Source organism: Macaca fascicularis, chromosome 8 (assembly GCF_037993035.2).
Source record: "Macaca fascicularis isolate 582-1 chromosome 8, T2T-MFA8v1.1".
NCBI classification, from domain to species: domain Eukaryota; kingdom Metazoa; phylum Chordata; class Mammalia; order Primates; family Cercopithecidae; genus Macaca; species Macaca fascicularis.
The window spans coordinates 57,249,704-57,265,213 of record NC_088382.1 but is presented as its reverse complement, the minus strand read 5'-3'; the positions used below and the strand labels follow the sequence as shown (position 1 = coordinate 57,265,213).

General features: G+C 41.3%; 1 protein-coding gene across 42 annotated transcripts in view; it reads right to left on the bottom strand.

The window, feature by feature from the left end:
• The window catches only part of SPIDR (scaffold protein involved in DNA repair), a 484,346-nt gene that overhangs the window by 349,657 nt on the left and 119,179 nt on the right, over positions 1-15,510 (bottom strand). The gene's annotated exons all lie outside the window — the stretch shown is intronic.

Genomic DNA, 15,510 nt, shown 5'->3' with positions numbered 1-15,510 from the left:
TGAGCTCCCCATGCCACTTCCTGCCAGTCACCGGTTTCTGTTCTCTGAGGCCTCCCACCCAATTACTGACCAGGCCCAGACCTGCCCGAGTAGGATCTTCTGAGAACACCCAGAGCAGTGTTATGCCAAGTTCACCCTTCCTATCCTGAGTTCAGCCTCTCTTTCTTAAAGTCACACTACAAACGAGCACAGTCAGTAGCACCATAAGGAAAGAACAAGAGAGTCAGAAGGCCCTGGCTGCCTAGAAGCTTTTAAATCCCATACAAACCACTGTTTTAAGGAGGTTGGATGGTAAGAGCAACAACAAAAATGCTACAGAAGATACATCATGGCAAGTAAAAATCATCAAAACCAAGACTGCTCTTCACAGTGAGGGGAATGAAAGAGTACTGGTGACTGATAGGTCAATAGATTTGGTTATCATATGCCTGCATTTCCACTCCCACTTCTAAAATGAAATTTATTCATGTAACACATTAAATGAGTGCCTAGTGTGTATCAGGAATCATTCTGGGTACAATGCGTACGGAGGGAGGGAGGGACCCAAAGTCTTTATCCACAGGTCTATCACCCCAATGCAGTCAGTGCACACATACACCATTAATTCATGTGGAATGCTCTCTGTTTATGCAATATGAACTTCACTGATTGTGTGGAAAAGAACAGCAAAACAACACAAAATAAACAGTATACTGAACTCCCAGTTGCTAACTACATTTTATTTTCTATTGAATTAAAACCAATATAACAACAATTCCAGACAATAAAAAGGCTTAAGCTACCAATAAGAGATCTACTTTCACTGTTTACATGGTGTGCTTTTTGCGACTGAAACTTTATCCGTGAAAACTAGCCAGCTAGTGAGAGGCAAAACAAAAGCTACAGGTCTTCTCACACATTCAAGGAAAAAAATCTTTTCTTAGGTGAACAGGTTTAACAAGTTACACCCATAGTTATACCTCTGAAAACCACCTGGCTTGCCTTCCTCAAACCAAACACGTGTTTCCGACCTCAGCTGCAGCCCAGTGAGAAGGAGAGAACTTAACTCAAACCTATGGACTGGCTTACAGAAGCCCTCTCCACCTATTGTCAGCCCAGCACCTGCTCTGAGGAGCCCAAGGAGAAATGAGAGACAGCAGGGCAAGAGGGGAGGGGAATCACGAGGCTCAAGAAAGGCAACTGGCGGGTCAAAGTTCACCAAGCAGTAGCAGGGGGTGCAGAAAGCAGCAGTGACCAAGGCCAGGGGGCTCCACAGCAAACAGCAGGCCCGGCCCAGCAACAGGGTCCTCCGAGGTCCTCATGCATCTTATCTGCAGTGATCACAGATGAAAAGTACCCCCTTCTCCAAAAAACAAAACAAAACAAAACAAAAAAAATAGCGTACACCTGGGGAATTCTGACACAAACTGTGATACGACCTGTCTGGCCATTCTGCGTGTTTTAAAACCCGCTCAGTGAGTGTGAATCCTGAGCTGCTGCAAGGGTGCCTTCTGCCAGTCCCAGGCAGGGGCAGCACGTGTTGCCATGGTGCAGGCTGAGAGGTCATCCACTCAGACCTACTACTCAAAACCTAGGCCTCAAAATTAGTAGAAACAAACATGATGGCATGTTTTAAAAATAAATCTGTTCACTTATGCCCCTGGACCCAAGGCAAGACAGGTTGCTTCTGGTTATGAGCCAAACTTTATTTTTATTCAAGGCAAATAATTAAAATGCTACACAATGGAGGGGGAAAATGGAAAAAATTGAAATAGAATTCCTAAGAAGGTGGAAGATTTCAGAGGAATCAAGCCAGGAGAGTGTTCTAGGATAACAAAAGCAATAAAGAAAAGCAAAAGCAGTAACTAGTGAGTGGACAGCCCTGAGCTGTGGGCCCAGGGGGTGGTCCTCACCCGGGAGCTCCACAAGGAGCAAAGGCAACAGGGATCAAGGGGACACGGAGCTCCGCAGGCACATGGGCTTGAATATACTCAGGTGAATAAAGTTAAACATGCCTTGTCACAGGCCTCAGAAACCTTGAATATGCTTGCATGCCCTGTGCCCTCTACGAGGAGTCTGCAATAAGCAGTCTTTCCTAAACTCCTTTAGCCACAATTTAACCAGTGTTTCACTGCACCTCATGGAGCTGAATTTTCTAAAACCTTATATTTTAATCATTTTAATGAAAAGATCTTGCAAGTGAAGTTTTCCATAATTTCTTCTTTCACCCAATTCATCCAGGTTGGAGTGCAGTGGTGCTATCTTGGCTCACTACAACCTCCACCTCCCAGGTGTATCTCAATCCCGAGTAGCTGGAACTGCAGGCGTGCACCACCACACCCGGCTAATTTTTGTATTTTTTGTAGAGATGGGGTTTCATCTTGTTGCCCAGGCTGGTCCCAAACTCCTGGACTCAAGCCATCCGCCCACTCCCAAAGTGCTAGGAGTGCAAGCGTGAGCCACCAAGCCCAGCCTCTTCTAACTTCTTATTATATGTTGAATATAAGCGAATAATCTCATAACACCCACAGGCATTCCTGTGGAGAGCCATTATTTTGGACTCTGAGGTACTGCAGTTCTGCTTGCCAGCTGGGCTTCCTTCCCTCTGGTTACAAGCTGCTCTGCTCGCTGGCCCCACTCGTAGGGTGCCGGAGACTGCCCTAACAGCCTTTTCTGACTAACGCCAAAGCCACGAGCCCCTTCCAGTTTGCCTTGGGTTTAGGGGCCAGATAACAGCAAGACTCAATGTGGACACCAAGAGGACTATAAAGATGAATAAAATATAGGTTCTGCTCTTTAGAGATTTACTTCTGGTTACTTGATCACAATTAAGTTGAGCCACTGAGAGCTCAAAACACTCAACTGTAAAGCAAATCTACTAGCAATTATTTCAGAGTCCCAGGGCCCCCTTCAAGATCCAAGGTTAGCCCCAAAGGCACCGGCTGGACTTTTGGCAAGTACCATCTTGCCATCTTAGGTGTACCTAATGATCCTTCTTTGAAATAATCAAACTTGAGCAAAATAATCCTCATGAGATTACTCTGGGGTGAAAGAAGACAAATGAGGTAAACTGACACCAGATTAAATGAATTAGATGCAGTTGTTCACAGTCACACAAGAGAAAAATCTCAGGAATGACCACTATCCACACAGCATCTTACACACAATGTACCAGGCTCCATCTAGAAAATAATGGAAGCCAGAAGAATAAGAGAGGAAAATCTATATGTATGTAGATACATTTAACTTGGATAGCTGCAATTATGAAGAAAGGCAAAATGAATTCTCTTTAAAGAACAAATTTGTCCTTCGTATTTTTCCATAACCATGATATTCAACAAGCATGATTTCCCAAGGACTTTAGTATTAAGGAATTTGAAAGGTGTCATGTTTCATAATGCTTGTTTCATAATTATTTCAAGAGTGAAAAGATAATCTTTAATATACTGTTGGGAATTTTATTGGCCACAATGAGCTAAAACAATATTATGGACGTAAGTCATCTCTGAAAATAATTGCCCCTTGATATTCATGCAAGAACATGAACTATGGGAAAAAGTGCCACGTACTCTCAGTCCCTAAGAAAAAGTAGAAATGTAAAAGGTAGTGCTGGAAACCCCACTCTTGGGAAGACACTTGGTTTAAGTTATGAATTCAAACAAAACAATGTTTATCTTGGTGTAACTGTACCCATAACTTTAAGTACTATAAAGTTATCCTGTGCTTGATTTATAAAGTCATATAAGTGTTTCTTAAATGAAGATAAGATACTACTGAATAAAAATAATTAAGGCACTAAAAGGACATTTTGTAATATAATTATAACTAGTGAAACATGTTGTGTTTCTGAAACATATGCTACTAGAGATTCTTATTATGGAGAGTTTGGGAATGAATTAACTCAGCAGGTTGAGCTGCTCCAACCTGCTCAGGTGACTGGCCCTTGACCTGGCCACTTGGGAACTGAGTTCTTGGAATAGTCTGATAGAAATGTTTGCATGCTTCAAACCTTGACCACACTGTACCACTCTGTCTACATAGTCTGTGCAAACAACATAATTTATGGTGAAACCTGCTGTTTCCTCCTGAGGGACTACAGTTTCAGTAGCTGTGGTCAGTCACACAGGCACTGTGAATCTACAAAACTGAATCAGAATAAAAATCCTGAACTGTTAGGACCAAGTGACAATATCTGCACATAAAGAACTGCCAAAATTCAATGCTAGAGGAACTAAGTGTATCCTGTACAACTCCCATGGAACAGGACACTTGGAGGCTTCTGCTTGGTCTCCTCTAGACTGCTCCCAACACACCTTTTCCACTTGCTTCCTTTGCTGTAATAAACTGCAGTCATGAGTATACCTACTTCTAAGTCCTAGGGCTCCTTCTAGCAAATCATTGAACTTGGAGATAATCTTAGGGACCCCAAACACACACATATGGGATTTTATTAATTTTATCACATTTCCTATCATTTCAATACAGTGAGATGTAAAAACCAGTCTATATAACCCTAATAATCAGGTATAGCTAAATACGTTAAAAATAATAACTTAAGGCCGGGCGCGGTGGCTCAAGCCTGTAATCCCAGCACTTTGGGAGGCCGAGACGGGCGGATCACGAGGTCAGGAGATCGAGACCATCCTGGCTAACACGGTGAAACCCCGTCTCTACTAAAAAATACAAAAAACTAGCCGGGTGCGGTGGCGGGCACCTGTAGTCCCAACTACTCGGGAGGCTGAGGCAGGAGAATGGCGTGAACCCGGGAGGCGGAGCTTGCAGTGAGCTGAGATCCGGCCACTGCACTCCAGCCTGGGCGGCAGAGCGAGACTCCGTCTCAAAAAAAAAAAAATAGTAATAATAACTTAAAGGACTTAAAGAAATATCAGTCCCCAGAGATGGAAGCCATTTAGGGTTAAATGAATGTGGCTGTGACTGGAAAGCACATCACCATCCAGAACAGGGGTCAGCAAACTACTCTATAAAGGACTATACGGTAAATACTTTAGGCTTTGTGGGCCATGAGTGTCTGTCACAATAAACCTTGCCATTGTAGTGCAACGGCAGCTAGAGATAACACATGAACTAGTGAGTGTGGTTGTGATCCAATAAAACTTTATTTATGGAGACAGGTAATGGGCCAGATTTGGCCCGTAAGCTACAGTTTGCCAACCCCAATCCAGAACAAATGAGCTTCAATAAAAATGATGTTTCTCAATTTCTTTTCTAGCTTAAAAAAATTTTTTTTAAAGGAAAATCCCAAGATGTTTTTCCTCATCACTCAATGTACCTTGACATGCTACAAAACTCTATAATTCAAATTACCTACACTGCAAGTATAGTGATTTTGAAAATTCAACTTACTATTTATTGGAACCTACCATGACCTTAGTACAACATCAGATGTTCTGAAGAGACATGGATGTATGAGATCCTGCCACTGGCACTGCGATATTCCAGACTGGTTAACGTTGCCCTGTATGGGTTTTCTAATGCTTCACACAAATTACCACAAACTTAGCAACTTAAAACACCACCCATTTATTAGCTCACAGCTCTGTTCAAACTTCTATCTGGGTAAACAGAAGGCTGGGCATGACATGACCGGGTTCTATACAAAGGGCTTCCCAAGGCCAAAATCAAAGTCCTGGCTGAGCTCCCTTGTCATCTGGAACTCAGGATCCTCTTCCAATCACACCTGCTTGGGATGTAATTCAGTTCCTTCCACACTGGGGTCCCTGTTTCCTTGCAAGCAATTGAGGCTGCTCCCAACTTCAAAAGGCTGCTCACATTACTTGGCACGTGGTCTCCTGCATGTTTAAAGCCAGCCAAAAATAATCTTTTTGTGCTTCAATTCCTGCTCAGTTCCTGTAACTGGCTCTTACAACAAAAAAGTTTAATTTACCCAGATTCAGTGTTGCTCAGAGACCTCAAAGTGTGTCTAACCCAATCAAAGTCCCTAAAAAGGCACAGTGAGAAATGATCTTCAAATGATTTTTTTCTTAGAAATCATTCTATCTTAAGGTCATGTAAAATGATGGATTTCCTGGGATTAATAACAAACTTCCTGGGAACACTGTCTCAGTATTAACATAATCTTAAGCATTCAGGTAATGTACAACTTTGAATTAAGTCAAACTTAAAAAGCTTTTCTATTGTGCTACATTCTTAATGCTTATAAGAGTCGAAATGTATTCAAATTCCTTTCTTCATCACCTACAACTTACTGATTTAATGGCAACTATCTTAAAAGAAACTGAACAAAACAAGAAATTTCTGGGCACAATGGTGCGTACCTGTAGTCTCAGCTACTCAGGGAGATCCCTTGAGCCCAGGAATTCGAGGCCAGCCTATGCAACACAGCCAGACACTATCTCTTTAAAAAAACTTTTCTAGTAGCTTGAGAATATGGAACAATTAAACCTATTTCTTTGAAGGCTGTGGTTTAGAAAACAATTGTTATTTTTGTTTTCTTAACAGCTATTCACGGCCAGCGTGGTGGCTCACGCCTGTAATGCCAGCACTTTAGGAGGTCAAGGCAGGCAGATCATGAGGTCTGGAGTTCGAGACCAGCCTGGCCAATACAGTGAAACCCTGTCTCTACTAAAAATATAAAAATTAGCTGGGCATGATGGTGCGCGCCTGTAGTCCCAGCTACACGGGAGGCTGAGGCAGAAGAATTGCTTGAAGCTGGGAGGCGGAGATTGTGGTGAGCCAAGATCACACCACTGCTCTCCAGCCTGGGCACGAGAGTACGACTCCGGCTCAGTAATTGGGCGCCAAGATGGTCAAATACAAACAGCTCCAGCCTCTAGCTCCCAGCATGAGTGACACAGAAGAGGGGTGATTTCTGCATTTCCAACTGAGGTACCAGGTTCCTCTCAGTGGGGCGTGTCAGACAGTGAGCGCAGGACAATGGGTGCAGCCCAACGAGCGAGAGCCAAAGCAGGTCAAGGCATCGCCTCACCCAGAAAGCGCAAGGGGGAAGGGAATTCCTTGTCCTAGCCAAAGAAAACCATGACACACAACACCTGGAAAATTGGGTCACTCCCCCTCTAATACTGCACTTTACCAAGGGTCTTAGCAAATGGCACACCAGGAGATTATATCCTGCTCCTGGCTCGGAGGGTCCCATGCACACGGAGCCTCCCTCATTGCTAGCACAGCAGTCTGAGATCGAACTGCAAGGCAGCAGTGAAGCTGGGGGAAGGGTGCCCGCCATTACAGAGGCTTAAGTAGGTAAACAAAGCCGCTGGGAAGCTCGAATTGGGTGGAGCCCACCACAGCTCAAGGAGGCCTGCCTGCCTCTGTAGACTCCACCTCTGGGGAGAGGGCATAGCTAAACAAACACCAGCAGAAACCTCTGCAGATGTAAATGTCCCTGTCTGACAGATTTGAAGAGAGTAGTGAAACACCCAGCATGGAGGTTGAGATCTGGGAACAGACAGACTGCCTGCTCAAGTGGGTCCCTGACCCCCGAGTAGCCTAACTGGGAGACATCTCCAACTGGGGACACACTAACACCTCACACTTCACACAGCTGGGTACACCTCTGAGACAAAGCTTCCAGAGCAAGAATCAGACAGCAACACTTGCTGTTCAGCAATATTCTCTCTTCTGCAGCCTCTGTTGCTGATACCTAGGCAAACCAGGGTCTGGAGTGGACCTCAAGCAAACTCCAACAGACCTGCAGCTGAGGGTCCTGATTGTTAGAAGGAAAACTAACAAACAAAAAGGACATCCACACCAAAACCCCATCTGTACGTCACCACCATCAAACACCAAAGGTGGATAAAACCACAAAGACAGGGAAACAGCAGTTCAGAAAAGCTGAAAATTCAAAAAATCAGAGCACCTCTCCCCCTCCAAAGGAACACAACTCCTCGCCAGCAACAGAACAAAGCTGGATGGAGAATGACTTTGACGAGTTGAGAGAAGAAGGCTTCAGTCGATCAAATGTCTCAGAGCTAAAGGAGGAACCCAGCGCAAAGAAACTAAAAACCTTGAAAAAAGATTTGACCAATGGATAACTAGAATAACCAATGCAGAGAAGTCCATGAACGGCCTGATAGAGATGAAAACCACAACACAGGAACTACGTGACAAATGCACAAGCTTCAGTAACTGACTCGATCAACCGGAAGAAAGAGTATTAGTGATTAAAGATCAAATGAACTAAATGAAGCGAGACGTTTAGCGAAAAAGAGTAAAAAGAAATGAACAAAGCCTCCAAGAAATATGGGATTCTGTGAAAAGACCAAATCTACGTCAGATTGGTGTACCTCAAAATGATGGGGAGAATGGAACCAAGCTGGAAAACACTCTGTCGGATATTATCCAGGAGAATGTCCCCAACCTAGCAAGGCAGGCCAACATTCAAATTCAGGAAATACAGAAAAGGCCACAAAGATACTCCTCGAGAAGAGCAACTAAAAGACACGTAATTATCAGATTCACCAAAGTTGAAATGAAGGAAAAAATGTTAAGGGCAGCCAGAGAGAAACGTCAGGTTACCCACAAAGGGAAGCCCATCAGACTAACAGCGGATCTTTCGGCAGAAACTCCACAAGCCAGAAGAGAGTGGGGACCAATATTCAACATTCTTAAAGAAAAGAATTTTCAACCCAGAATTTCATATCCAGCCAAACTAAGTTTCCTAAGTGAAGGAGAAATAAAATCCTTTACAGACAAGCAAATGTGGACAGATTTTGTCACCACCAAGCCTGCCTTAAAATCCTTTACAGACAAGCAAATGCTTAGAGATTTTGTCACCACCAGGCCTCCCTTACAAGAGACCCTGAAGGAAGCACTAAACATGGAGAAGAACAACTGGTACCAGCCATTGCAAAAACATGCCAAAATGTAAAGACCATCGATGCTAAGAAGAAATTGCATCAACTAACGAACAAAATAACCAGCTAACATCATCACAGGATCAGGTTCACACATAACAATATTAACCTTAAATGTAAATGGACGAAATGGTCCAATTAAAAGACACAGACTGGCAAATTGGATGAAGAGTCAAGACCCATCAGTTTGCTGTATTCAGGAGACCCATCTCACATGCAGACACACACATAGACTCAAAATAAAGGGATAGAGGAAGATGTACCAAGCAAATGGAAAAAAAAAAAAAAAGGCAGGGGTTGCAATCCTAGTCTCTGATAAAACAGACTTTAAACCAACAAAGATCACATGAGACAAAGAAGGCCAGTACATAATGGTAAAGGGATCAATTCAACAAGAAGAGCTAACTATCCTAAATATATATGCACCCAATAGAGGAGCACCCAGATTTATAAAGCATATCCTTAGAGACTTCCAAAGAGACTTGGACTCCTACACAATAATAATGGGAGACTTTAACACCCCACTGTCAACATTAGACAGATCAACGAGACAGAAAGTTAACAAGGATATCCAGGAATTGAACTCAACTCTGCACCAAGCAGATCTAATAGACATCTACAGAACTCTTCACCCCAAATCAACAGAAGATACAATTCTTCTCAGCACCACATCACACTTATTCCAAAATTGACCACATAGCTGGAAGTAAAGCACTCCTCAGCAAATGTAAAAGAATAGAAATTACAACAAACTGTCTCTCAGACCACAGTGCAATCAAACTAGAACTCAGGACTAAGAAACTCAATCAAAACAGCTCAACCACATGGAAACTGAACAATCCGCTCCTGAATGACTACTGGGTACATAACGAAATGAAGGCAGAAACAAAGATGTTCTTTGAAACCAATGAGAACAAAGATACAACATACCAGAATCTCTGGGAAACATTTAAAGCAATGTGTAGAGGGAAATTTATAGCACTAAATGCCCACAAGAGAAAGAAGGAAAGATCTAAAATTGACGCCCTAATATCACAATTAAAAGAACTAGAGAAGCAAGAGCAAACACATTCAAAAGCTAGCAGAAGGCAAGAAATAACTAAGATCAGAGCAGAACTGAAGGAGATAGAGACACAAAAAACCCTCCAAAAGATCAATGAATCCAGGAGCTGGTTTTTTGTAAAGATCAACAAAATTGATAGACCGCTAGCAAGACTACTAAAGAAGAAAAGAGAGAAGAATCAAATAGATGCTTAAAATGATAAAGGAGATATCACCATCGACCCCACAGAAATACAAACTACCATCAGAGAATACTATAAACACCTCTATGCAAATAAACTAGAAAACCTAGAAGAAATGGATAAATTCCTGGACACATACACTCTCCCAAGACTAAACCAGGAAGAAGTTATATCCCTGAATAGATGAATAGCAGGCTCTGAAATTGAGGCAATAATTAGTAGCCCACCAACCAAAAAAAGTACAGGACCAGACAGATTCAGAGTTGAATTCTACCAGAGGTACAAGGAGGAGCTGGTACCATTCCTTCTGAAATTACTCCAATCAACAGAAAAAGAGGGAATCCTCCCTAACTCATTTTATGAGCTCAACATCATCCTGATAGAAACACAACAAAAAAAGATAATTTTAGACCAATATCCCTGATGAATATCGATGCAAAAATCCTCAATAAAATACTGACAAACTGAAACCAGCAGCACATCAAAAAGCCTGTCCACCATGATCAAGTGTGCTTCATCCCTGGGATGCAAGGCTGGTTCAACATACGCAAATCAATAAACATAATCCAGCATATAAACAGAACCAAAGACAAAAACCACATGATTATCTCAATAGATGCAGAAAAGGCCTTTGACAAAATTCAACAGCCCTTCATGCTAAAAACTCTCAATAAATTCGGTATTGATGGAACGTATCTCAAAATAATAAGAGCTATTTATGACAAACCCACAGCCAAAATCATACTGAATGGGCAAAAACTAGAAGCATTCCCCTTAAAAACTGGCACAAGACAGGGATGCCCTCTCTCACCACTCCTATTCAACATAGTGTTGGAAGTTCTGGTCAGGGCAATCAGGCAAGAGAAAGAAAGAAACGGTATTCAATTAGGAAAGGAAGAAGTCAAATTGTCCCTGTTTGCAGATGACATGATTGTATATTTAGAAAACCCCATCATCTCAGCCCAAAATCTCCTTAAGCTGATAAGCAACTTCAGCAAAGTCTCAAGATACAAAATCAATGTGCAAAAATCACAAGCATTCTTATACACCAATAACAGACAAACAGAGAGCCAAATCATGAGTGAACTCCCATTCACAATTGCTTCAAAGAGAATAAAATACCTAGAAATCCAACTTAGAAGGGATGTGAAGGACCTCTTCAAGGAGAGCTACAAACCACTGCTCAATGAAATAAAAGAGGACACATACAATGAAAGAACATTCCATGCTCATGGATAGGAAGAATCAATATTGTGAAAATGGCCATACTGCCCAAGGTAATTTATAGATGCAATGCCATTCCCATTAAGCTACCAATGACTTTCTTCACAGAACTGGAAAAAACTACTTTAAAGTTCAAAAGCCTATTAACTCTGAACTCAATCTATTCCCCACTGCCCCTCAAAAGAATAAAACTTTTAAACTAGTCATAGCAAAATAAGAAGATCATATGCCTTGAAAACTGTCCATCAACCATGGCTACACATCTCTCTGGCCTTGTCTGTTATAATTAAATGTTTCATTTTTTGGGGGGAGGAGATGGACCAAGTCTTGCTCTGTTGCCCAGGCTGGAGTGCAGTGGTGCGATCTCAGCCCACTGCAAACTCCACCTCCCAGGTTCAAGTGATTCTCCTGCCTCAGCCTCCTGAGTAGCTGGGACTACAGGCCTCTGCCACACCTGGCTAATTTTTCATTTTTAGTAGAAAACTTCTCAAACTTCCTAACTTCTAGTGATCTGCCCATCTTGGTCTCTCAAAGTGATGGGATTACAGGCATGAGCCACAATGCCCCGCCTAAATGTGTGTTTTTAAATCACATTCTTGAAACAGACGGCTTTGTCTCCTTGATTAAATTAGGTATAACTGAAAGTCAAGCTGTCTATAACAAATTAGAAGATTAAAACTTAGCTAAAAATGAAGAAAGCATCTAAAACTAAATTCATGAAGAGACCTGGGGTGGAGACAAACAGGAAGATATTCTCTTCTGACAGACATGAAAAAGAAGTAAACCAAAAGTCCACCTAACTGGATATTTAGACTTAAACCTACATATGCAAGACAAAATAATTCAGTTCAAATTATTTGAAAATATAACCAAAATGGGACAATTTATATTTCTAGGCAACAAAGTTTAATTACTTTTTAATAGATACAGTCTTTATTTTACAAGTTTAAATGAGTAATTCAGGACATAAAGCAGATAAGAATTTCTTTTTCCCTAAGAGACAGGGTCTCAATATGTTGCCCAGGCTGGTCTCGAACTCCTGGGCTCAGGTGATCTTTCTATCTTGGTCTCCCAAAATGTTAGGATTACAGGTGTGAGCCACCATGCCTGGCCAGCAAATAAGGTTTTAATGGAACTACTTTCTATTATCCTGTTTTAACTTCTAGAGAAATGTCAGGTTTATCTATTTATTTTCTTCTAAAACCCCTTTTGATAGACTTTCTCCAAATCTGTCCCTAATCCTAGTTTTTAAATTTTCCAGATGAACAAGAAAAAAAAAAGATGGCTCAGTAGAAACCATCACCACACCCAGAATGAATAAAACAAATGAACCTAAAACAGCATACACCAACAGATCAAAAACAGCTCAACTTTCATTATAAGAGCAAATAAAACAGAAACACATACCTACCAGGGCTAACTGTATGTAGCACTTTATAAAGTAAACCTCAGGGGAAAGTACTTACCACAACTTATTTCTCCTAGGCCTGTGCCCCTGTATATTTATTAATAACTGAAAATCATTACCTTTCACATTTGATTTATCTTTTTAATTTGGAATTTTAAAAAATTGATTTTAAGCCAGAAAACTGCATTTCAACACAATCTAATATTAATGTGAGTTCTATAGAAGTTTTAAATAATAGCAGTTTGGGCCTACCACTAACACCCTCCTTGATTTGCAAAGACGGTGGATGACTTATTTTGAATCTACTGGAAATCACTGAAGCAATATGGCTAGAGCATATACTTCACACCCACATAATGAAAAGCATTGACTTTTATACCTATGTAACGAAATTGCACGTTCTGCACATGTAGCCCAGAACTTAAAGTATAATAAAAATAAAAATTAAAAAAAAAAATCCCATCTAGACTACTGCCACATTTTAAACCTTGAAATGTCAAATGCTTTGAATGCACATCTCCCCCAAATTGCCAAATACCACACAAAGCACTAGTGTGTACCAACCATATGCCCAATTTTCTCCACACTATAAGTAAAACTTTGCTTGGATCAGAAATGTTCAACATACCCTAAATAAGAGTGACACAATGACAGTCTCTACTTCTTTTGAAATAAAAATTGGCAAGTTAGGAAATTAGTCTCTGCAATTTTCAACAAATGTGATTTTTTTAAATTGATGCTTTTCAATTAAGAGATAGGAGACTCCTATCTGAAATATTACTTCTCTGGTGAACTGAAGATTTTTAATAATTTTATACTATCATTCCAGGAATACATTCCACAGTAGTGCACTGAATATTTTCAGGTGTATCTCCAATTTCTACAGTTAGATCACAAGGCTGATAATTAAGAAATAAATTCTTGGAGATCCTAATCCTCCTAGCCCTATCACCTCTTCCTTTTCATTTCCCTCGTGACTAGCACAGTACCTAACCATTAAGAATTTCAGGCACAGTGTTCTGTTAGCAGTGTAACCTGGTTTTGCAAAGTCTCTATGCCTTACTGTCTCCAACTTCAGAGAAAGAATAATAAATACCTATCAGGTACAATGTTCAGTATTTGGGTACTGGGTACACAAAAGCCCAATCACCACGAGTATGCAATATACCCATGTAACAAATATGTACACGTACCCTATGCATCTAAAATTTAAAAAGTTGTAAAAGAATAATAATGCCTATTCCACAAAGTCATCATGAGGATTAAATGAAAAACACTATAAAATTATTATATTATTATCATTTTTGAGACGGATTTTCACTCTGTCAGCCAGGCTGGAGTGCAGTGGCACGATCGCGGATCACTGCATCCTCCTCCTCCCAGGTTCAAGCGATTCTCCTGCCTCGGCTTCCCAAGTAGCTGGGATTACAGGCATGCACCACCACACCTGGCTAATTTTTTGTATTTTTAGTAGAGATTGGGTTTCACCATATTGGTCAGGCTGGTCTCAAACTCCTCACCTCAGGTGATCCACCCACCTTGGACTCCCAAAGTCAAAATTCTTAAGGACAGGGATAGTACCTTGTCTCCCTAATGCCCAGCACCGGCTATGCCAAGGTAAGCTTTACTATCATTATTCACTCATCAAACACTAATTACATGTTTACTATGGGCCTGACAATGTCCTAGGCTGGGGACAAAAGATAAATAAAACATTTTTTTCTTGACTTCAGAAACTCAAAGTATAGAAGAAGGATCAGAAAGGCAAATACATCAAAAACATCAGAGTTACAGGTGCTGTAATATATCAGGGACATGGGCAGACTTGGGTTTCCAGGCATGGAGGTTAATGGGGAAGTCTTCCCAGAAGAGGTGACTTGAAAATGAGTAAATGTTTCACAGGCTGGGGCCAAGACTGGGAAGAGGAGGGTGCTGCTGCAAAGCAATAGCAGGAGAACAGAGATGGAGGAATGAACACTTGAATAGTCCACCATGTTTGGAGAGTCACCGTGTAGTCAATACAGCAGAACCTGGGGACAAACAATATGAGCAGTTAGGCTGAAAGGAGATTAACACATCCCAGAAAGCTCCAAGCAGAGGATTTCTGTCTTACCTGGTGGAATCTAGCCAGTTACTTCCTACTAATTTTTTGAAGCAATGCACTATGTGACAGAGGCTTTATTTCATGACCTCTTGATCCTTACTACAGCACTATGAGATAGAAATTATTATACCCATTTTACAGAGAAGTAAACCATTACACTGAATGTGTCTCCCCCAAGATTCGTATGTTGAAATCTAATCCACAACATGGAGGTGAGGACTTTGGGAGGTGAGCAGGTCATGAGGGCAGACCCTTATAAGCAGATTACAAAGAGCTAGCTTGTTCTCTTTCTGCCATGTGAGCATACGAGAAGTCGGCAGACTGCAACCTGGAAAACGGCCTTCACCAGAACCAGACCATGCTGGCACCCTGAGCTCTTACTTCCAGCCCCTAAAACTGGGAAATTTCTGTTGTTTATAAGCCACCTAAGAAGCTGAGACTCAAAAAGGTTAAGTAATTTGCTCTAGGCATAGTTACTGAACAGTGGGCTCCAATCTGGCTATCTGAGCCCAGGTTGTCCATGCTCTTAATCCCTGTGATCTAAATAAGGGTTTTCAATTTTTTTTCAAACTTCTTTGGACCACAACACACATTTCACCTGGAAAGACAGACATGTCTGTAATTGAAACAACAGTTTCATGCAGTGGCATCTATACTTTAACGGTTTTCTTTTTTCTTCCTTTAAAAAAAAAAAAAAAT